Source organism: Malaclemys terrapin, chromosome 7, assembly GCF_027887155.1.
Source record: "Malaclemys terrapin pileata isolate rMalTer1 chromosome 7, rMalTer1.hap1, whole genome shotgun sequence".
Classification (NCBI taxonomy): Eukaryota; Metazoa; Chordata; order Testudines; family Emydidae; genus Malaclemys; species Malaclemys terrapin.
The window spans coordinates 126,242,146-126,264,678 of record NC_071511.1 but is presented as its reverse complement, the minus strand read 5'-3'; the positions used below and the strand labels follow the sequence as shown (position 1 = coordinate 126,264,678).

The window sequence follows — 22,533 nt, the reverse complement described above, 5'->3', positions numbered from 1 at the left end:
CACCTGTGCTTATACATTGCTGGCCAAACACATGTTAAGAATGTAATTCTAGTGCATAGTCACAACTCTTTTTGTACACACACTGTGCATACATCATCCAAGAATATTACTGATTAGTGAGTCGTTAGTTTTCCGGTGCTATCTTACATGACACACTTTCAGAGTGCGTTGGGATATGCGGACTTGGTCAGGCCAGCTGAAATGCATTACCTGACACCAGTGAGCCACTGGCATGGGAGGGTCACACCATGGTCCTTATAAAGCGGCAGGAGGGCCAGCCACTGGCTGACCTGGAGGCAGCAGGTCTGAACCCTCTTTCCTGGACAGGGCATCTGCCACCATATTTGCTTTTCCCTTTATATAAAAGAAACCTGTTTTGTCCCCTTTGTGTACAGTCTCCAGGACATAATACTAGAGTATCCACAATTTCACCTCCCAACTTGTTACAAGCATTCATAGTGCTATCAATGACCAGTGTGGGGTTAGATTTCAAACAGTCTATTACACGTCACCGTTTAAATCGGTATCCTGACACCAGTGCGTGAGGCGTAGCCAGCATGTCAGGCCTGACGAGTTGTTGACACAGAATCATGAACCACAAACAGGCCTCTGTGTCACAGGAGCATAAACAGGGGCATCTCGAGTAGAAGCAGAGAGATTTATTTTATCTCTATATTTGGCACTGGGGCGATCGCTGCTGGAATATTGTCTCCAGCTCTGATGCCCACAAATCAAGAAGGATGTTGATAACTTGGAGGGGGGCAGAGAAGAGCCCCAAGAATGATTAAAGGATTAGAAAACCTGCCTTAGAGTGAGAAACTCACGGAGTTTAATCTATTTAGCTCAACAAGGGGACGGTTAAGTGCTGACTTGATCAGTAATAATTATAATAATATAATAATAATTAATGGAGATATCCCATCTCCTAGAACTGGAAGGGACCTTGACAGGTCATCGAGTCCAGCCCCCTGCCTTCACTAGCAGGACCAAGTACTTATTTTGCCCCAGATTCCCAAGTGGCCCCCTCAAGGATTGAACTCACAACCCTGGGTTTAGCAGGCCAATGCTCAAACCACTGAGCTCTCCCTCCCCCTCAGTCTGTAAGTACCGTACATGGGGAACCAATATTCAATACTCGGCTGCAGCAGAGAAAGGTCCAAGATGCACCAGTGGCTGGAAGTCGAAGCTAGAGGAATTCCGACTGGAAATGAGGCGTACATTTTTAACAGTGAACAGGTTCCCAAGGGTCATGGTGGAGTCTCCATCACTGGCAGTTCTTAAATCAAGCTTGGCTGCTTGTCTAAAAGCTCTGCAGTAGGGACTGTTCTGGCCTGATGATGAGCACAATGGGCCCTTCTGGCCTTGGAATCTGGGATGACTTTTCAACGCTTTTGTTTCTTGTTACCCCAGTTTAACTCAAACACCTGAACAAATAGGTGGGTGGGAAGATCATTGCTAAGCATTCAGCATCCTGTGCACCTTCAGCTAAGGGTGAGATTCATCATGGAAGAAGCAGAAGTTTTATTGTGATGGGCCCGATCCTTTCAGGCAGCCTTTCTATAGCAAAGAAGCAAGCAAGGGCCCAGTCCGATTGTTTGTTGCACAACACCGTTATAAGTGTGTGTGTGTGGGGGGTCACGATAACTATTCCCTTCTCCCTCTGTAGGTCATCAACTGTCAGGCTATAAATAGCCATTCAAAAGGCAGTTTTGCGCAATTCTCTGTGGGCAAACCTCAATTTCATTAAATCTGAAATAAATGGTCATCAGTTTTGATCCAATGTGCCAAGCAGACAGGATAGAAAACCAAATAGATCGGGGTCAGAGACCCCAGCTGTAACTCGGCCTCAAACGATCCCTGATTCTTAGCCATACGCTCTTATCTGGGGAGCCCAGCCGAGGTGACTGTGACTGACAGGAGCTAGAGACAGGCTGATCTGAAGGTTTTTTCTATAGAGCCTGTAATGTATTCTGCTGGCACCTGTCATCCTAAATCTATGCAGCTGTGGGCTTGGATGTTTCTCTGTGCGGGCGGGGGAGACGCACTCACCTGCTGCTAAACTGTCACTTAAAGGCTCCAGCCCATATTTCTGTCCATACCAAAGCTAGCCTTACCGCCTAGCTCAACCCGTCCATCTGCACTGCCCCTAAGCAAACGCCAACACAGCTGAGATCTGGAACAGTCTCCCTCGACCCAGTCACAAGTGCCGACCGTGAATACAACTCCCATCCGTCTCTCCTCCAGCCGAGATGCCTGTGCCCGGCAAAGCCATCTGTTCCAGCCTTGCTGCCGTAGCCCAGTGAGGGAGCTGGCCTGTATTCCCATTGCATTATTTATACTCAGTGTGAAATGGGCTTAGGGCCCGCTCTCTTGATTGCTGGATCCCGGGTGCGGATGTGACTCTGAAGGCGCTGACCTCCCGAAGCGATAGGCAACGTTCACTGAAGTGCCGGCAATTGGAATCTCTCCTCGCTCCGGCTTTTCTAAGCAAACCTCCCTGCTCAGGCAGTGTTTCCGCTGAAAGACTGCTCAGCATTGAATGCTGCTGCTGTGGCAGAACCCCCCAAAGACCCCATCTGTTAGAGCTCACATTGATCGGTATCTCCGTTTAGAAAAGCCTCCAGTTCTCCTTGAGTAAGTGCCAGAAATAATGCCGAGACACTAGATCTAGTGTGCTGTAGGCACATCCTAGGGATTGGGTTGCTTTAAGGTTATCTGATCCAGGTTAGGACTTTCTCAGTTAACCAGAGTAAGAAGTAGATTGTTTGTTTGCTTACACGGTGACTGCATTAGTCACTACTCAGGGACGGGTAAGCTATACCTCAGAGCAGTAATCAACCATCTAAAGCCAATAGCTTTGAACATACAAATATTGCAGCACTTCATTTCAGACTAGCCAGAAATCAAATCCGTGCAGGGGAACCACAGCCAGATCCAGTCCCAGGTCTGTGTCCTAGCTGCATAATCCTCACATTCGTACGCCCTTTTTACCCCAAAGATCACAGTGCTTATAGGCTGTGTGCACGTGTGTAAAATAACTCGGAACAAACAGCCATTTTGCACTAGTGGCACTGCAGCGCACGTTTCATGAGGGGACGGGATGTATAATTTATCCATTTGAAATCTCGTGGGGCTTTAGGTAGCCAAAATATAATTATTCCAACTGGAATGTATCCAGCGCACCTGTATGAAATCTCCCAACTCTCTTGCAAAAGGTGCCTGGGATCTTTAAAGGTGCCCTGCAGGTGGAAACAGAATTGGCTTTGTGCCCTGTATTGTGTGTCTGTGATGTACATAGAAGTCTGGAAGATGGATAGATGTTGGGTTTCTTTAAAGAGGGAAAAGGTTTTTCCCCTGTTGACTTGTTATGTTGAAAAGAGCAAGAATGTCACGGCAGTTTGAATCTTTAGCAAAGAGGTTTCTTCTCCCAACTGTTTAGTAAATATTTGAGCTTGAGGTCCTGTCTACATTAGCAAGTTCAGCCAGGGAATGATTCCATCAACTGGGAGAAAATACCCTTTCTCTCACACACCAATTCGCTCCAGTCTGCGTTTCTCTGGCTGCTGTTTGTTACAAGTTACCCAGATCCAAGTTGGGGGGTTGGTTTTAGCTCTGTTACGTTTGGTCATATCCCACTTCCAGTGCTAATAGTTCTCCTCCTGCTGTCCCCAGTGCCCAGTTCCTCCAGAGGTGGCCTGTCTGGTCACTTGTCTGCACTCCGCTGAGCTGTGACACTCAGTGTACCTTCCCCAGACCTGCAGAAGAGCTCTGTGTAGCTCGAAGGCTGGTTTCTTTCACCAGCAGAAGTTGGTCAAATAGAAGATACTACCTCCCCCACCTTGTCTCACTAGAGGTCTCGTTTGCCATTTAAATCTAAACATGAACAATCCCCGTTCCTGCACCTGAGGCTTGTATTTCCCTGTTGTGAAAATGCTGCTCTTTGCCAAGCGTCCAACAGCTATCAAAATCCATCAGCACAGCAATTAAACTAAATGACCGTGCTGGAAGCAGGTTTGGAAGAGCTGTCCCATAAAAGGTGCAGTCCAGTGAAACAGAAGATGCTCAATGAGACATCTGTAGGCTGAAAACCTCTGATTTTTCCAAACAAGTGGTTTTTGCCTCAGTTGACAGTCCCAGCGATGATCATACATGAGGAGGTGGGTGTGGGGGGCGGAGGGGGCCTACAGAGGAGAATGTAGATTGGAGAGGAAGTGCTGCCAGCAAGTTGTGGGGAAATCAGTCCCTAGCCTGGCCTCCTGGTCAAAATGTCGGGTTTGATCTTAGTTACGTGTTTAGCCACACCCGGTTCACACCATCTCCAGGGGAGTTGGGGATTTTGCACACGGTGGCAGGTTTATAACCAGTGCATTTATAGCACTGGGGAGCCAGAGTGCAGCAGCATTGTGATAATTCTTTTGTTTGGTTCGGTTTAAAAAGAAATGTTTATCCAAAGTGATGTAATCGCGTAATCCCACAGGCGGGGAACTGTCCGAGCTGAGCAGTCCCAGTGGGGGGAGAGAAACAAGCTTTCCTCGCTCTGAGACCCCTCATATCTTCCCGGAAAGGGGTGAAGTGGGGCCAAGTGCAGCTTAGTTCAGCATAGTCTCTATCGCCTTCCTTAGGACTTCTGGAAAAGGCTAGCGAGACAGCATCATACTGTAGCTGTTCTTAACGGTTGTGTACTCCAGGGTGCCCTCAGCCGTGGCTGCCCTCGGTGCAGGACGTCAGGATGTTTCCTTTGTTAATGACATTTAAAATTGCACTTGTCAGCTTGGCCGACGTGTGTTGTGAAATGCTCTCCTGGTGGCCCCGGTTGCTCTGCACAGCGTGAAGTCTGCCGGCAGGGCGGTGGAGGGAAAGTCATGTTTGGAAATGAGTTCTGGGGCCAGGTCTCTGACGGCTCATTTGGCGGCACAGAATGAAACCAGAGTTGACAGGTGAAGTAGTCGGAGGGTTTAGAGTGTCACAATGGGATAATGCCAAAGCCCTTCTCCTCTGGAGAGCGTATGCCATGTGAGCAATGATTTAGCCTGGTCTCTTGCACAATCGGGCATCGCCTGGCATGCTCCACGGCCAGGCTTGGGCGCACCAACGCTCAGGACAAAATGCATTTGGAAGAGCTCTCCTAGCACCTGCCCATTGCGTGCCTGGCACTTGCAGGAGGCATCCCTCCCCGTTCTTTCACGAGCTCTGCAAACCGAGGCTGAGGAGCGATTACTCTGTGAGACGCACCTTGTGAGCACCAGGAAGCCCAGAGGAGCAGGCGCTGAATCTTTGGTGCCCACAAACAAAAAAGGAAACCAAGTCAAGTCGGCTGCATAAAACCCGTCGTGACCTTGTTTTACTGGCTCAGAAACAAAAGTGCTGCAGCAAATGGCTTCTGCGTTCGGATTTAGGGATTTTTTTGGTGTGAGGTGATTAAACGAAGCAGGACTGTGCCTCAGCAGAGTAGACTTTGCTGAATCCCAATTCCCTCTAGAGTAATGAGAACCTGCTCCAAAAATGTTTAATTATCTGAACTGGCTCTTTACGAGGCAACTAAAGCCACTTCAAAGTGAATTATTGATAGTGTGTTAAAATGTTTTTCTTTAGAAGGAGACAAGAAATGCAATTAGCACTTCAACACAGCAACTCCTGTGGAATCTTCTGGGTCTAAGGTTTTGTTTGAGGGCAACTTTAAACAACCACCTCATTTGGATCCCTGATTACTTGCTCCCTATTCCATAACCTTGAGGGTGTGAAGTGTGGGTGGGTGAGTGTGTGTGTGTGTGTGAGAGAGAGAGAGAAGTACATGCATCTTTATTCTTTTTCATGCTGTCCCTCTCTCCTTTGTGTGCATTAAAGAATGGAAGAGGGGTTTTAACTCAATAAGTTGTTGAGGGTTGTTGACATTTTCCGGCTTGTCATTGCTATCCCTGAGGTTAACTGTTCTCTGTTTACCTAGCTCTCTGCTGTGTTACTCTGGTTGGGAAGAGACAGGCTCCTTGTCTCTCTGGTGTCTTTCTCTGTCGCTCATTATGCAGGATGAAGCCTCGGAAGCTGGGTGAATATTAATTTTTCAGGCTCTTTAAAGAGAGTTCTGGACAGTGAATGTCAGTTGTGATGCAGCTGGCTTTCTATAGCAGCCCTGCAAGTATTCTGAGCCGTGTGCGTGACAACCTACCACAACTTTGCCCAACTGTGGACAACTCTGGCAACTTGCCGGGAGTCCGCGGCCACGCTTAATTTTCAGGAAGTCATTCAGTAGAGGAGCTATCAGACGCCCTCGCTTTTTAATGCAGAGATGCTGCCTCTGACGATCCTGTCAGTTGTTCAGTTGACTAGAACCGGTGGTGGTAACCAGGGAGATGGGGGCTGCTCTTTGGGCCATCCCTGAAGTAGGAGAATTGGATTGATTTGCGATGGGGACTATATGGCCAGCTTCGCTGTGTGCACCTGGGCCGTGTGATGTCAAACCTTGTCCAATAGCAAGTGAGTTTATTATTATAAGTGAAGCTGGTCGGAAAACCTTGGATAGCCATTTTCTGCTGGAAAATGCAGTTCTGAACAAAATGGAAACACTTAGGAAAATCCTACCTGGTTTGCTGAAATTTTGTTGTGGAGAGAAAATGGAGGGTAAAAGTTTGGCTGTTTGTTAAAATATCCTATTTCAACACTGTCAGAATAAAACACCTTTTCTTTTCCTTTTTCTTTTCTTTGGCAATAACTTTTTGTTTAGAAATGTTTCATTTTCATTTTTATAATCTAATACAATATAAACATTTTTCTTTTGTCAAAACAAAATTTTTTGATTGCTCTGAAATGGAAATCTTTTCAGAAATGTCCTCTGTGGAGATTGGGGGTTTTACTAAGAAACAAAGCTAGATTTGAAATCTGAAAACCCTTTGCAAAATGGAATTTGTTCTCCCTCTGTTCTAGTTTTAAATCCTGTCCCTGGAGAACATCCCAAATCTTGATCTTCCCCACAGGAAAGGTTCAGTTCATGTTTTTCCCAAGAGGGTTACGTAATTTTTCTTTTTTCAGTATCGTAGACACATTGCCCAGCCTTGGCTCAGTCAAACTGATACATGTCACTGGTCATTCGCATCAAATACCCCGGTCCATGTCGCTGCTTATGCGCTGATCAGCCAGCACGTGTTAAAGACAGCAATTACTTCCCATGATATTGGCGGAGTCTTGGAAAATCTGACCTAGTATTTAAAATAATAATCATCAGTTCTCATAGACTCATAGACTCATAGACATTAAGGTCAGAAGGGACCATTACGATCATCTGGTCTGACCCCCTGCATGCTGCAGGCCGCAAGACCCTTCCCTGGACTCTACCGTTGAAGTCCCCAATCCTGTGTTTTAGTGACTTCAATCGGCTGAGACCCTCCTGCTAGTGATCCCTGCCCCATGCTGCGGAGGAAGGCGAAAAACCTCCAGAGGCTCAGCCAATCTACCCTGGAGGAAAATTCCTTCCCGACCCCAAATATGGCGATCAGTAATACCCCGAGCATATAGGCAAGAGTCTCTAGCCTGACCCTTGTTGGCCATTATGCTGTTCATGTACCATTGCTTGGTTTTCCTTGGCTACTATGTTTTATCATTAAACCATTCCCTCCATAAACTTATCCAACTTAATCTTAAAACCAGACAGGTCCGTCGCCCCCACCGTTTCCCTCGGAAGGCCGTTCCAATATTTCACCCCTCTGATGGTCAGAAACCTTCGTCTAATTTCAAGCCTAAACTTCCCCCCGGCCAGTTTGTATCCATTCGTTCTCGTGTCCACATTAGTACTAAACTGGAATAATTCCTCTCCCTCCCTTGTATTAACCCCTCTGATATATTTAAAGATAGCAATCATATCCCCCCTCAGCCTTCGCTTTGTCAGACTAAACAACCCAAGCTCCTCTAATCTCTTTTCATACGACAGGTTTTCCATTCCTCTGATCATCTTAGTCGTCCTTCTCTGCACCCGTTCCAGTTTGAGTTCATCTTTTTTAAACATTGGAGACCAGAACTGCACACAGTACTCCAAATGAGGTCTCACCAGCGCCTTATACAACGGAAGCAGGACCTCCCTATCTCTACTAGATATACCTTGCCTAATACATCCCAAGACCGCATTGGCTTTTTTCACCGCCACGTCACATTGCCGACTCATAGTCATCCTGCGGTCCACAAGGACCCCTAGGTCCTTCTCCTCTTCCGTTACTTCTAACCAATGCGTCCCCATCTTGTAACTAAAATTGTTATTATTCGTCCCCAAGTGCATCACCTTACACTTTTTACTATTAAATTTCATCCTATTTCTGATACTCCAATTCACAAGCTCATTCAAGTCTCCCTGCAGAGTATCCCTATCCTCCTCCGAGTTTGCAACTCCTCCCACCTTCGTATCATCCGCAAACTTTATCAGCCCACTCTTGCAATCGGTCCCGAGGTCAGTTATAAATAGATTAAATAAGATGGGTCCCAAAACCGAACCTTGAGGCACTCCACTAGTAACCTCCCTCCAACCCGACAATTCACCCTTTAATACGACCCGCTGCATTCTCCCCATTAACCAATTCCTTATCCACCTCTGGATTTTCATATCGATCCCCATGTTTTTCATTTTAACCAATAGTTCCTCATGGGGTACTGTATCAAACGCTTTACTGAAATCCAGGTAAATTAGGTCCACCGCATTTCCCTTATCTAATAAGTCCGTTACTTTCTCAAAGAAGGAGATCAGATTCGTTTGGCACGATCTGCCCTTCGTAAAACCATGCTGTAATTTATCGCATTTGCCATTAACTTCAAGGTCCTCAACTAGTTTCTCTTTCAGAATCTTCTCCAGTACCTTGCACACTACTGATGTTAAACTAACAGGCCTATAGTTACCCGGGTCACTTTTTTTCCCTTTCTTGAAAATAGGAACCACATTGGCTATTCTCCAGTCTAACGGGACTACCCCCGAGTTTACAGATTCATTAAATATAGTCGCTAATGGGCCTGCTATTTCCCGCGCCAATTCCTTCAATATTCTCGGATGAAGATCGTCCGGTCCACCCGACTTAGTCCCATTAAGGCGTTCTAGTTTTGTTTCTACCTCGGATGCGGTAATCCCCCATCCCGTATGCCCCTCTGTAACGGTGCTAGTATCCCTAATACCTTCATTGGCCTCATTAAACACCGATGCAAAATATTCATTGAGATATTGCGCCATGCCTAGATTATCTTTAATCTCCTCTCCGGCTATAGTCTTCAGCGGTCCCACTTCTTCTTTCTTTGCTTTCTTCCTATTTATATGGCTGTAAAACCTCTTACTATTACTTTTAATTCCCCTCGCTAAGTCCAACTCTTCCCGGCCTTTGGCCTTTCTCACTCTATCTCTACATTCTCTGACTTCACTAAGGTAAGTTTCCTTACTGATCCCTCCCCTCTTCCACTCTTTGAACGCTTTCTGTTTTTTCCTAATCGCCCCTTTCAGCCGGTAGCTCATCCAGCTCGGTCTAAGTCTCTTGCTTAGTAATCTTTTTCCCTTTTTGGGGATACAGGCCTCTGACAGCTCTTGCATCTTTAACTTAAAGTAATCCCAGGCTTCTTCTGCCTTTAGGTCCCTTAATACGTTTGCCCAATCCACTTCCCTTACCAGTCCCCTTAATTTGTTAAAATTGGCCTTTTCAAAATTATAAACCCTAGTCTTTGACTTAATTCTGGTACTCTTTCCATTTAGTTTAAAACGAATTAGCTCATGATCACTGGAGCCCAAGTTGTCCCCCACTACCACTTCCTCAACAAGGTCCTCACTACTTACCAGAATCAAATCTAAAATGGCCTCCCCCCTCGTCGGCTCAGCTACCACTTGATAAAGGAATTGATCCGCAAGCACATCTAGGAACATCTGAGCCCTATTATTGCTACTAGCGTTTGTTCCCCAATCTATATCCGGGAAGTTAAAGTCCCCCATAATTACACAGTTTCTATTAGTATTTACCTCCCTTAATACATTAAACAATTCCTTATCCATATCCTGGGTCGATCCCGGCGGTCTATAGCACACCCCAAGCACTATCCCCGGAGAGGCTCTAGTAGTACTTTTACCCAGCTTGAGTATCGCCCAGACGGACTCCGTGTTATCTATTCCATCCACTATTATTTCTTTACAGCTTATTTCACTATTGACATACAATGCCACCCCCCCACCTTTACCTTTATCCCGGTCTTTCCTAAACAGCGCATACCCCTCCATACCTGCGTTCCAGTAGTGACCGCCATTCCACCACGTTTCAGTTATTCCTACGATATCCGGTTTCAATTCTCGGACCAAGAGCTCCAATTCCTCCATTTTATTACCTAGGCTTCTCGCATTGGTGTACAAACAGCCTAATGTATGTCGTTTAGCCTGTCTCCCATTACTAGCACTGTATGTTGCGGGCCTCTTTGTGTTCGTCCCCCCTGTCCCTCCTATGTCCAATCTCATCTCCCCGGCTATGTCTCCTCTTATTACACTCAGCTTTTCAATACCGGAAACTGGCGTGGAGATTAACTGTGCATCTCCCAACCATCTCCCCAAACTTCCTAGTTTAAAGCTCTTTTGATAAGATGAGCCAGCCTCCCTCCCAGAAGTCTATTTCCTTCCCTACTCAGGTGAAGCCCATCCCGCGAGAACAGGTGTCTGTCCCCGAAAGCCTCCCAGTGGCCATACATCCCAAAGCCCTCCTTATAGCACCACTCCCTTAGCCAACTATTTATCCTCACAATCCTATCAGCCCTTTGCTGCCCTTCCCTCGGAACAGGCAGAATCCCACTAAAGATAACCTGAGCCTCTATCTCCTTGAGAGTCTTCCCCAGCCTGGCATAATCTCCCTTGATTCTCTCTAACGAGAACCTAGCCGTGTCATTCGTTCCTACATGAAGGATTATCAAGGGGTCCTTACCTGCTCCTTTTAGGATCCTTTTCAACCGCAGGTCCACATCGCGTATCTTTGCACCCGGTAGACAGCACACCCTTCTGTTCTCCGGGTCCGCCCTGGTCACAGGCCTGTCCAATCTCCTCAGTAAAGAGTCTCCAATTACATACACCTGCCGTCGCCTGGCAACAGTGCGATCTAGTAATCCAGTCTCCGATCCCTCTAGTCCTGACCTGTGTCTGCTCCTATCTTCCCTTATGCTCCCCCTTATGCCTTCCTGTATCCTCTGGTGGCCCATAATTGGTGCTGTCTCCATCAACTCCTCCCCCCTCTCTCTCGGACTAGCAGCTCTTCTCTTCTTCCTCACCCTCCCACCTTCAGTCACCACCTGCTGCCCCTCTACCTCGTTCTCCAAACACTCAAACCTATTCCTGAGTTCTATTCCCCCCTCACTGGCCCTCCTTTTCCTTGGCCTACTTCTCACAGTCACATGCTTCCACTTCCCTGGATCTCCTCCTTCCATTCCCCTCTCGCTGTCATCTACTACTGCCTCCTCCTGCACCCTAGAGCCTTCCCCTTCAGCCCCGCCTTGCCCATCCTCCATCAGCTGCTCAAACCCCCATCTACACTCCACCAGGGTCTCTACCTGCATCTCCAGCCCCTTAATCTTTTCCTCCAGTAACACTATAAGGCGACACTTCATACACACATACCTTTGTTCCAGGTCTCCTGCTAGGACTATATACATACCACAGCTTCCGCATGCGGCCATCTGCATTCTGTCGGCTGCTGCTGCTTGGCTCATGGCTGCTGCGGTCTCTGCCCACGACACCTGGGGACACAGGGCACACGACACACCCCGCCCTCCTGCCTCCCCCTGCAAACTCCCTCTCAAACTCCCCTGTTGGCTGCCGCTGCTCGCAGCTGTACCGCTGCCTGGCTGGGCGGCCGCTTTTATGGGCCCCTTGATCAGCCAAGCCCCGCCCCCTGCTCAGGGCTCGGCGTCCGTCCCAGCACCCAGCCCCTGCCGGCCCCTACAAACAAACACACAAGAGCACCCAAGAACACACAGGACAGATGCAAATACAGGTACCTTCTCCTCCAATGAGAACTCCCTCTCAAACTCCCCTGTTAGCCGCCCTCAGATTGGTTTTACCCCTGGGAGGTGGCTAATGTTGCCAGCCCAAAGTCCAGTGACCTGTTCGTCCATTCCAAAGCACAGGAGAGAAGATGGCCAATACAATTTTTGAAAGCACGTGGAAAATTTGGGCATAGGAAAATGAAGCCCATATGAGGAGAGTGTGCATTTTTAGCAGCCGAGCCGGGGGCAGTGTGATTGTTCTGTGATGCATTTACAGCATTCCCGTCGCAAGTTAGACTAATATTTTCAGAGCAAGATCGTAGCAGTGCTTTATTACCTAGTGTAGCAGTTCAGAACCAGTGTTAAATTATCTAGGAAAGCGTGTAGCTGTACATATATATAATACACGCGCACCCTTAAATAATATCAGTGTGTGCACAGATTGCCAACAATGGCGTGGAAATCCCACAGTTTGTATTTTCCAAGTATAGGGGGAATTACGGCATGGCCCATACCACTGGGGAGCAACTATTGGCCATTTTTGGCTTTAGTAGTGACCTGAGCGTGTGAAGACTTTTTTGACATCCCCATTTCGTTCCACTCACCCCACAAACCTACCTCTCCTAGTGAGCAGCTAGGTGTGCAACAATAACCTTGTTTAAAATATTTTCCTGTGCTGGGCAGATGTCGGTGGTGATGGGTCACAAACAAGAACATAAGCAAAGTGCCATGTTAATGCCAGCTCCCTCAGAACTACGGGGGAAATGAATTTACAGGCCAACTTCAAGGGCAAAAATGGGTCTGAAAGGAACATTTCAACGTTCTCCGGGGGGTGCTGAAAGGGATAGAGAAGAAACAAATACTTTAAAACAAGCTGGCACTGTAGTTTTGTTAATGCAAGTTTAATATTAAAATGACAATTAATTTTGGGTCAAATCCCAGAATTTCCATCAGCTGAGGGTCTGGCCTCTATTTTTAGCATTTGTTAATTATCAAACATGGAGGAAACATTTTGCCTGGCCTTTTTTCCATCAGTTTTGCTTGTGCTTTTCCTGAATGTTCATTTTATTGACAAAGGCTAAAATGTTCAAAGGTGGCCTCAGTTTTTGGATGTCCAGTGTCAGATGCTTTGGGCCTGAGTTCAGGGTGCTGAGCGACTGCAAGTCCTATTGGCTGCAGTTGTGGGTGTTCAACATTTCCAGAAATGAGGCCCAAATGTTTCCGGTTGGGCATCCCAAAACGGGACCCGTAACATCAGTCGCTCCCGGCTTAAGCGTATAGCCGTCTGTAGCAGCTTGGAGCTTTACAAAGTTGTATAATTGCAACTCATGTGATCCGTTTCATGCTGTTGACCCTGAAGATCTGACATTCCTCTCTGGACATTGCAGTTTCACGGTAATTCCAGCTCCACGGTAAAAACACGGCTGCATCTCGTCAGGGAAATTTTACTGTTGAGAGGCCAGAAGCAAACCTCCTGCTCTGCATTCCTACGGAGGAGTCTGGGACTTGTTGTTGTGTGCCAGTCTTCACTGCCATTTTATGTCGTGTGTAATGATGCTTAGGAACCATCTGCAATGTCTGCTTTATTTTGTTACATTTTTTATCGACATTTTGTTGTTCTAAAACCAGCAGACCGGTAAAATAAGGTCATAGACGGCTTATTTTCCAGAAGGCCCTTTTGTGGTGCTGCATGTCAATATCCTAGGAATTTTAACACCGGGCCCTTTCTCCAGTGACTTGTATGGCAGAAAAAGTCAGCAAATAACTTTGAATAGTCTCTATACCTCGCCACTTTCCATCCCACGTAGAAGATGTGCTCCTTTAACCTTGCCTTCAGTAATAACCACACACAGCACAGCAGATGGAAAGTAAATAGATATAAATGGAAAAAATGGAACACAAACGGTCACCTCTTTTCCCCTTTGGCTAGAGAGCGTGTTGCTTAGGGCACTGCGGGAAGGTGCTCTAATACCACGGGGACAAGGGCCGGTCGAGACGGGAATTGTTTCCAGTCCCGGTTGCAGCACGTAAAAGTCTCCTCCCAACATGTGCCAGCTTTTATCTCTGTCTTTCCCAGTCCAGTTGAACATCTTAGTGTCTGGTAGAAATTGGAGCGGAGCTACTGCTGGGCAAGGTGCCCAAAGATCACTCACGCCAATGCCATGGCCCTGAGTGCCCTAGAACAACACAGCACAGGTAAGGGAGATGTGGGCCTGGGGCAGATAGAGGGTATCTTGCTGGCAAAGGGGTGTAAACGGCAGAAAGAAGGACTGAGGGGGAACAGGGGGAACCCTTCCGAGTCCTCCACCCCGAGAGCGGAAGAGACGTGTGTTCAAGCCGAGATGGAGATCAGAGCGCTTGCAAATCCTCAGACTCTCAGTCTGGATGTAGCTGCTCAGAGAGGGCTGGTTCTGTGACTTTCCCTGGCAAAGCATCTCCATGGAAGATTCCCCCCCACCCCTTAGAAATGACCTGCAAGTTTGCGTTGATCAGTGACGCTTTGTTTATGCCCCAAGTTTGGCATTTGAGTTCACATCCTGCTCCCTAGGTCTGCAGAACTATGGCCCAAACGGGTTCCATTAAACATTCTCTGCCGCTGCTGAGCACTGGCAGGCGAATTTCCATTTGCACTCGTCTGATGAGAACCCGCTGCCAGGCTTGTCTCTGCAGAGACTGGCGCTGTAAATAACAGGTTCCAGTCCGTGTAGCAGCAGGTAGCGTCTGGGAGGTTCGGATGGGTTTGAGAGTTACACGGCTGCACTGACACAGCCGTAACCGATACCACGGGTGTAATTATTAACTCGGTTAAATATCGCTGTGTGGCTACGTTTCTCTTCCCTCGACTGAGGCTGATTCTTGCTCAGTCAGTGAGTGAGCCCTACCCTCAAGAATCCTTCAGTGCTTTAGCCATTTATGGCTTGCTCATGTTCTGACCATTCATCCAGTCCTGAAAAGGACAGCGGCTTTTCAGCACCTTCTCTTGGGTCCTGTCACGGGTGCAGTTTGGAGGGGCCGGCGCTCCAGGGCAGCCAGTCTCATGCTGGAGGCAGTGGAAGAAATCTCCTTTCTATGACCTAAAGAGAGGGGCTTTTCTCTCACTGGCACCATCTGTAGGGATGCAGCTGGAGACCCCGCACAACCCCTGGGGGCTGAACCCTGACGGAACAGCACAGTAAGAGTCATCTGCATTCACTTTAAGTGACACGGAGTTTATGGTAAATGTTCAGTTGCTTAATTAGCCCAACAGCCTCTTTGATTGCCTCTCCCAGGGAGCTTTACATGGGCCTGGTGGGATGGAGTATAAACTTCTTAAATTTCATTCATTGCTTGGCGTGTTTGGAAGCCGGTGCCTGCGAGCCATATGGTATTCAGCAGTAAAAGAAGCCTCCAACGAACTAGGTATTCTGTTTTTCTTAAAGGTAAATGTCCTGTACTAAAATGACTAATTAGGCTACTAATGGGCATAACGAGTAATTAAAATGTTTCAGCTTTCACAGGCATGCCAGGTTTTGCAATGTTTTGAGTCTCGAGAATTGGAATCTAAACCTGTCATGTGAATTGTGAGGCAGCTGGTGGATGATGATCCAATTTCGGTGGTCGCTATGAATAAATCAATATTTGTCCTCCGTTATTAACGGTTGTCAGCAGAGAGGGAGATGGTGGCATTCAATACCTCTGTACGGCATCTGTTGGCAAAACTGACTTTCTGCAGGCAGACACTGTACATCACTGGACTAGTGGACTATCCCTGCCCTGTCATTTGCTCCTTCCCTACTGGTTGCCTCAGGAACTAGAGAGTTAAGAAAATAGCCTTTAGTAAGAGATTTCATTCAGTGGTTTCACTCAGTGTTTTGGCACATTTCACTGCTGTAAAATACATGGCTGTTGGTGCTGGGGGGGGATCCTGCTGTTTGCGCCAAAGGGGACCAAATTGGCTGGGTGCAAGGTGCTTAAGATGCTGCGAGAATCTGGGCCTGTCTGGTAAATACCCTGTATCTTTGCCTGCTGGCACATTTGTAAGATACAGGCCAGTTACTGGAAGGGCCAGTGTGGGAACTGCCCTGGGCAAGAGGTGGCTGGGGCCAGGGGTGAGAGGCTAGTTAGGATCTGGAAGGGACACCTCGGTGCTGGTTGGTTGCAGCCCCCGCTGTGCTAGGTGATTTGAATGCACATAGTAAGGGATGCATCCGAAGAAGTGAGGTTTTTACTCACGAAAGCTTATGCCCAAATAAATCTGTTAGTCTTTAAGGTGCCACCAGACTCCTTGTTGTTTTTATAGTAAGGGAGAGTCCCTGCCGACAAGGAGCGTGGCCCAGGCATTTAGAGAGGCTGCTGGATGGGGTTAGAGGGGGAAGAGATGGCCTCAGGTATGCCTGCTGTGACCTGTGCTTGTATCAAAGCACTCTGACCCTTCTAGCCCACCCCCAAAGGGCGTGTCAATCAGCACTTTGGGCAGGCTGGACCTGCCGAGCTTTGTGCTCTACTGTCGAACAGCCAGGAACCAGATGACAAGCTCTAGACGCTGAAACGGCTCTTGGTGTGCGGCGTTGATCAGGCAGCACCCATCGAAGGAGCGCTGACTCTCTGAAGTATCTCCCAGCGTTAATTCTTGCTTTTGGAAGCAAGGTATGGAGGGAGTGTTGCCTCTCCTTTTAACATGGTGATCCCCTGGACGTTGCGTCGCTGAGGCAGGATCTCGTCAGAACGATGAAGTCAACGAGCAGTGCGCTGGCCGGGGAGAGGGCACGTTAGCCCCATTAGTCTCCTATGCTAGGTCTGAAATTCTTCCTGTGCATTAATACTCATGATAACATTTGGCATTTAAGAAGCCTCTGACAATGTTTTGATCATTTATGTTGCTTAATTTAGTAAAGCCATTCGCTAAGGCTAATGAGTAATTCTAACACTCCAAAGGGGAGCTCGCTGCCCGGAGCGCCACAGTCTGTGATTCCTAGGCCGTGGAGGGCACTCGGCTGAGCCTTGCTGCAGGATTCCCGCAGCAGACTGGCCGTGTGGAACTACTGCTGGGGCTAGAATCCCAGGTGCGGTCCAGGACACCTGGATTAACTGCTGGCACGGTGCTGGAGTAGTTCTCTTCTCACCTCGCAGATTGGCCTTAGACAAGAAGCCTAGAGGAAGCGACTTAGGTGAAAGGGTGGGACTTTGGCATCTCACTTGGCTTAAATCTCTGGCGATGAGCCATGCTAAAGAAAATTAGCTCATCCTTCGAACGAGGCTGGTGTAACCAATTGTTTAATATCCCACAAGTGATGAGGTGGAAATGCACATTGGAGAGAGACATGGATCAGGGTAGAAATCACCACCACTCTGTATGCTCCCCATCCGGGAAGGAGCTGGATCAAATGAGGGAAGCTGGAAACCTGCCAAAGCTCAACTCCCCCCACACTTACGCTTCTGTCCCCATCTCATTAAATAAATAGGACGTGCGTCTCCACCTGACACGTAGCCTGTCTTCACAATCAATAAGTCTCAGTGTGATAGAACTGAACAGGTGTGGCGGGCTTATTTCTTCCACCAAATGACAACAGTGCTGAGTCAGATGTTTCTGGTGAGCTGAAATCTGAGCTCTCTTTTGATTAAAATAGCCCTTTGTCTTGTCTTCTCCCCTGCTGTTTCTTTGTGTGGCGAGGAGATGCGCTCTCTCAAGTTGTGGACTTGGTTAATTGTGGGCTCGTTAAATTGAGGGAGCTGAAGAAATCCAACAGCCGGCTCCAAAGTAGCTGCCTGTGATGAAAGCAGAATAGGGAGGAGAAGTTCCTCTGCCATTCCAGATGGTTTGCTTGTGTTTAATCCTGCCTGCTTTTGAGAAATGCCCTTGTGACGAAGTGGGACTGTTCTTAATGTTTTCCCTGAATACTGTGTGGGTGCCTCAGTTTCCCCTATGCATTTCTTAGGTATCTAGGTGGGAGGGGATCAGGATGTGTGATTGTTGCAGAGCCCAAGAGGGCCCCTGTGATACTGTCTGCACAGAGAATGGCCGACACTCTGTCTCCTGGCAACTAATGACCTGGGCCCTTCCTCTACAAAGGTGCCAACTGAAGGTGTCGGAGAACAAAGAGATCAGGTGACCTCCTGGCACCGGAAAGAGACAAAGGCAGAGGAGAGGCTGGAGAGTTTCAGTTTGAAGCTGGCTGGGAGGCCAGACAGACCTCCTGGCCTCCCCTGGCCCCCCAAGATGGACCTGACTGAGGGGGTCCTATTGTGTGTACTTGCAAGATCTGTCTTGGACCATGTTCCTGTCGTCTAAATAAACCTGCTTTACTGGCTGGCTGAGAGTCATGGTGAGTCGCAGGAAGCCGGGGGTACAGGTACTTTCCTCCCCCCAACTCTGTGACAGCCCTACAGGCATTTGTTTAAAAAATGAAACCTTAATTAAAGTGGCCTGTTACCTCGACAAAGGTCAAAGAGAAATGAGGATGGTGTTGAGTTACTTAGACTTGGGGGAGGGACCATCTTTTTGCTCTGTGTTTGTACCGCCTCTAACAGGGTGCACGGGGGCCTGGTCCCCGGTAGGGACTCCTGGGGGCTGTGGCTATACAAATAGTCATAACGCTTGGTTGGGGTTCTGGTTTTGATGCTAAGCGTGATGCTGTGCACAGTGTGGCCAGAGGTCCCGCCAGTGCTGCAAAAGACTCTCACCATTGTTCAGTTGAGTTGACAGAACTGTTGTGGGCATAGATCACCCCTGTGCAGCCGTGAAGGGATGAACGCCAGCCAGTTGGGGGTGATGCTAGGAGCATTTCACAGCCTCTGAATGCTGAGTAGATTGGAACCCTGGCCGATGGGAGCTGCATTGGGGTAAGAGAGAAAGATGAGCTGGTGATGCCGCTTTTGTGCGTGAAACAGCTCTGGCTGCAGATTGCACTCTGTGCCCAGCGCCTGGTATTTGACCTGCCTTGGACTGGGAACAACAAGGGCTTGATAAATGGACTGAACGGAGGCCAGTATTGCTGACTTGCTAACAGGCTTCCTGTTCCTTTCTGTAGCCACCTGCCACACTTCAATTTCTGAGCAGGGAGAGCCCCCGAGTCAGCGATCAGCAATGCAATTCCTGGCCACATTTCAGCATTGCTGCCCCTTTTGCCTGCCTCACTTCGCTCCATTTTGCACCCAGGCCCCCTGGTTGTTGCGGCCAGCACAATGGTCAGGGAAGCCAGCCGGGTCTCACGTGCCTTGATGACAGCATGCGACGAGTTTGACACACCCTGCAATGACATTTAGCCCTTTACCCCTGCCAGGGGGCTGCGTGCGGCATTTTGCTATAGGCTTCTTCCTGATGCAGCACCCATTGCCTCTGGCTGTGTTCTCCCCACGGGCCCAGGCCGGACACACAGAAAACACATTCTCCAGCGACGAGGCACTGAGACATGGAGGATTTCGGCTAACGTTTTCGGAAGCGGCAAGTGATTCAGGAGGCTAAATCCCACTGGCTTTCAATGAGACTTAGGCTCCTAAGTCACTTCTGAAAACTTTGCCCTTAGCCCCTGTGTGCTCGCCCACCAGCCCCCACCCCGGCTCCCAGTCAATAAGGTCTACAGCACAGATGGTAGCCGACTGCTGGTCCTTCTTTCGGAAAGAAACATGAACTTGTCCTTTGGTTTCTGGGTGCTCGCGTGGTCCCCGAGTGCCTTTCTCTGCTCGAAATGCTGCACAGAGCAGGTATGAGAGCCGAGGGAGTTGATACTGGACTTGACTAGTCAGTGGGCAAGGGTCCTCCTAGGTAGGAGGAGGAGATCAGTGCAGCTTATTCTGAGCCCCTCTGCACCTCTCACTCTTCCGGATGTTCACAGGTGCATTCTCCCTCGCTGCATTCGGCCTTGACCCAAAGACAAGGTCAGCTGGGATCCACTCTTGGATGGTTGGGCCCTCATTTCACTCTCTTCCCTCCTGCAAGCAGCGACAGCCTCTGCTCTCGCCGGCTGGAGACAGCGGCCACTGCGCTGTAGATCAGGCAGGGCACGTGGTGCTGGCGGACAAGAGGCATCTCCTCCATGGAGTTGCTGAGTGCCACAGACCCTGGAGAAGGGCATCCCCAGGTTGCTCTGAAGGCTATTTATCAGGCAGAAACCCGGGTGCGTGCAGTGTGGGAATAGGTTAGCGTGCCCAGCGTCAGAGGCTGGACCGGGGATCGAAACGTTCCCTCCTGCAGTCAGAGCTTCACGGTTTCCTCACTGTTCAGATGTGCCGAGGAGCTCGCCAGCTCCTCACGAATACCGGGCGCAGCTTTCTCTCTCTCTCTCTCTCAGATCTTTTAAAATAGCTCTGGGCACCTCCACGCACTGGGTCCTGTGATCCGTGCTACTGCTGGGTGAAATTATCCCAGCCCCCAGAGCAGGGAGCTGTATGGGGGCAATGCAAGCCAAGAGAGCGGCTTTGTTGCCCGTAAGGGGAGCTTGTGCAAAGAGCTGCTCTTCTCCCTATGGCGCTTGGCTGCAGCAGCCTGTGGAGTAGCTGCGTTGCCGAGTGAAATTCCAGCTGGGAACGAGACGTACGGCAGCTCTGAGGTGCATCCCAGGGCAGCAGATGGCTCCTAGTTTCACGTCTATACGGCAGAAGTTTTGAGGGGTAAAACACCGAGAAGTTTCCGAGTTATCTCCCCTTTGATGGAGAAAGGAATCCCGCGCAGCAGGGCTTTGTGGGAGGCTTGCAGTAGCCCTGGTATGGCTCTGCTGTGAGGATGGAGGCGAAGCAGGGATTGGGGGGCCCAGGCAGGGGGTGTCTGCACGCCACGGAGCCCAGCGCCCATGTGCTGCGCAGAGTCGCAGCTGCAGAGCGGGTCTGTTCCCATGTGCTGTGTCCGCGGGTGTCGTGGTGCTGGGGACCGAGAGAAGAACCCGGAGAGGCAGGCCCAGATTTCAGCCTGGGTGGTTCTCGCTCTGCTGTCCCGAGGAAGGCAGCACCACAGCAGAGCGTGCTGGGAAAGCGCGAGGAGGTTTGTTAAAGAAACAAAACGGCTGAACATGCCCACGCTCCCCAGCGCCTCCTCTGGCCCGTGGGACGTGTGCTTTAGTTAAAGGCTTTCCAAAGCCCGATTCCAACCGAAGCCAGTTCCCCAGGGTGATTGCGGGTCCCACTCCATGAGCTCAGAGCTGAGCAGGGATCAAGCAACAGCCCGTTCACAGTGCTTCACAGCCGTGGGTCCAAGTGACTGCTCAATCTGTTCCTTAACAAATGCTGGCACCACGTGAGTGCACCGAGTCCCACTGAGCTGCCAGCCCTTGTGGGAGTTGTTGTGCGACTTTTCTTCTGTTCCTGTAGGGTAGCCGTTAGGGGTGTAAGCATTACTCCAGCCAGCTTGAAAGCCACAGCTGTCAGGAGGCCTGGCTACTGGAGAGGGAGGTTCTCACTCACTGATGCTTCTGTCATGCAGGTGAAATGGGAAAAGCTAGGGCCCGTCGCCACCAGCCTCCGGACTCCCTTCCTCCCTGCAGGGGCGATCAGCTGCCTGGCAGGCGACCTTCCGCACTTGCATTATCCGGTGTCATCTGTCAAAGGAGTGGAAACCGTAATGAGGGTGGTGGCAGGGTCTCTGCGTATCAGAGCTGTGGGCTCGGTCTTCACACTGATTGCCTGCTCCGTGTGCACTGGAGACCTCGCGCCAGTTGGCTTAGGGTCACTGGGAATGTTACGGGAGGAAGGAGATGGCAGAGTCAATCCTGCTTTCAGGTTTCCCTGCTTCTTTTTTTTAATTTGTCTGCCATGTAAGCACTTAAAGATGCTCCCAGGCAGCCTCTCTCCCTGCTGCCTTTGATTGGCACCTTGCAATCTCAGCAGTCCCTGAGCCTCTTAGCAGCGAACAGGCCTTCTGGGGCCTGCGGGGGACCAGGAGGAGGAGACCCCATTAGACCGTGCGGGTGGGAGACTGAGTGGATTTTCATGCTGATTCCATAGAATCATAGACTCTCAGGGTTGGAAGGGACCTCAGGAGGTGTCTAGTTCAGCCCCCGGCTCACAGCAGGACCAACCTCAACTACTGCAATTTGCATGAGACCGAAAGGCCTGACTACTGGCACAGCATAACGGGGCTGGGCAAGCTTCCTCCAGGCCACTATCACAGCGCCCTCAGTTCTGAGCCGCAGCGAAGGCCATTGCGTTCCTGAGCTCCGCCTGGCACAGGGCGTTGGCCAAGTGTCAGTTGCCACCAGCGCCATCCCGGCTGCCTCACAGCAGAGACTCGGTTGGTTTAGCATTTGTCCTGCCAGTGGCACCATGGGGAGCCCGATGGGAGGTCAAGAGGAAATCTCCCGCCGTGGCTTGCTGTGCTCAGTTTTAGATTGCATTGAGGGCTCCCCAGCCCCTACCCCTGCTGCCCGCCCGGGCTTGGGACCTTCTGCTGGTGAAGTGAACGAGACGAGAGAGACCAGCCTCGCAGCTGCTGTGCTGGGCTCTGACTCCCAGGGGAGGGCCCAGCCAGACCTAAGGCCTTGGGCTGGAGGGAGTGCAGGGTTGGGGCTGGAATGACCAGTGCGCAGAGGCAAGTGGGAGTGGAGGTGGGGATCCTCGCAGACAAGCAGGTAGCAGCAGCAGGCTTGGAAAGTGCCTCACTGG

At 49.6% G+C, this 22,533-nt stretch overlaps 1 protein-coding gene across 3 annotated transcripts in view; it reads left to right on the top strand.

Moving 5' to 3' along the window:
• The window catches only part of ARMH3 (armadillo like helical domain containing 3), a 182,177-nt gene that overhangs the window by 121,284 nt on the left and 38,360 nt on the right, over window positions 1–22,533 (top strand). The gene's annotated exons all lie outside the window — the stretch shown is intronic.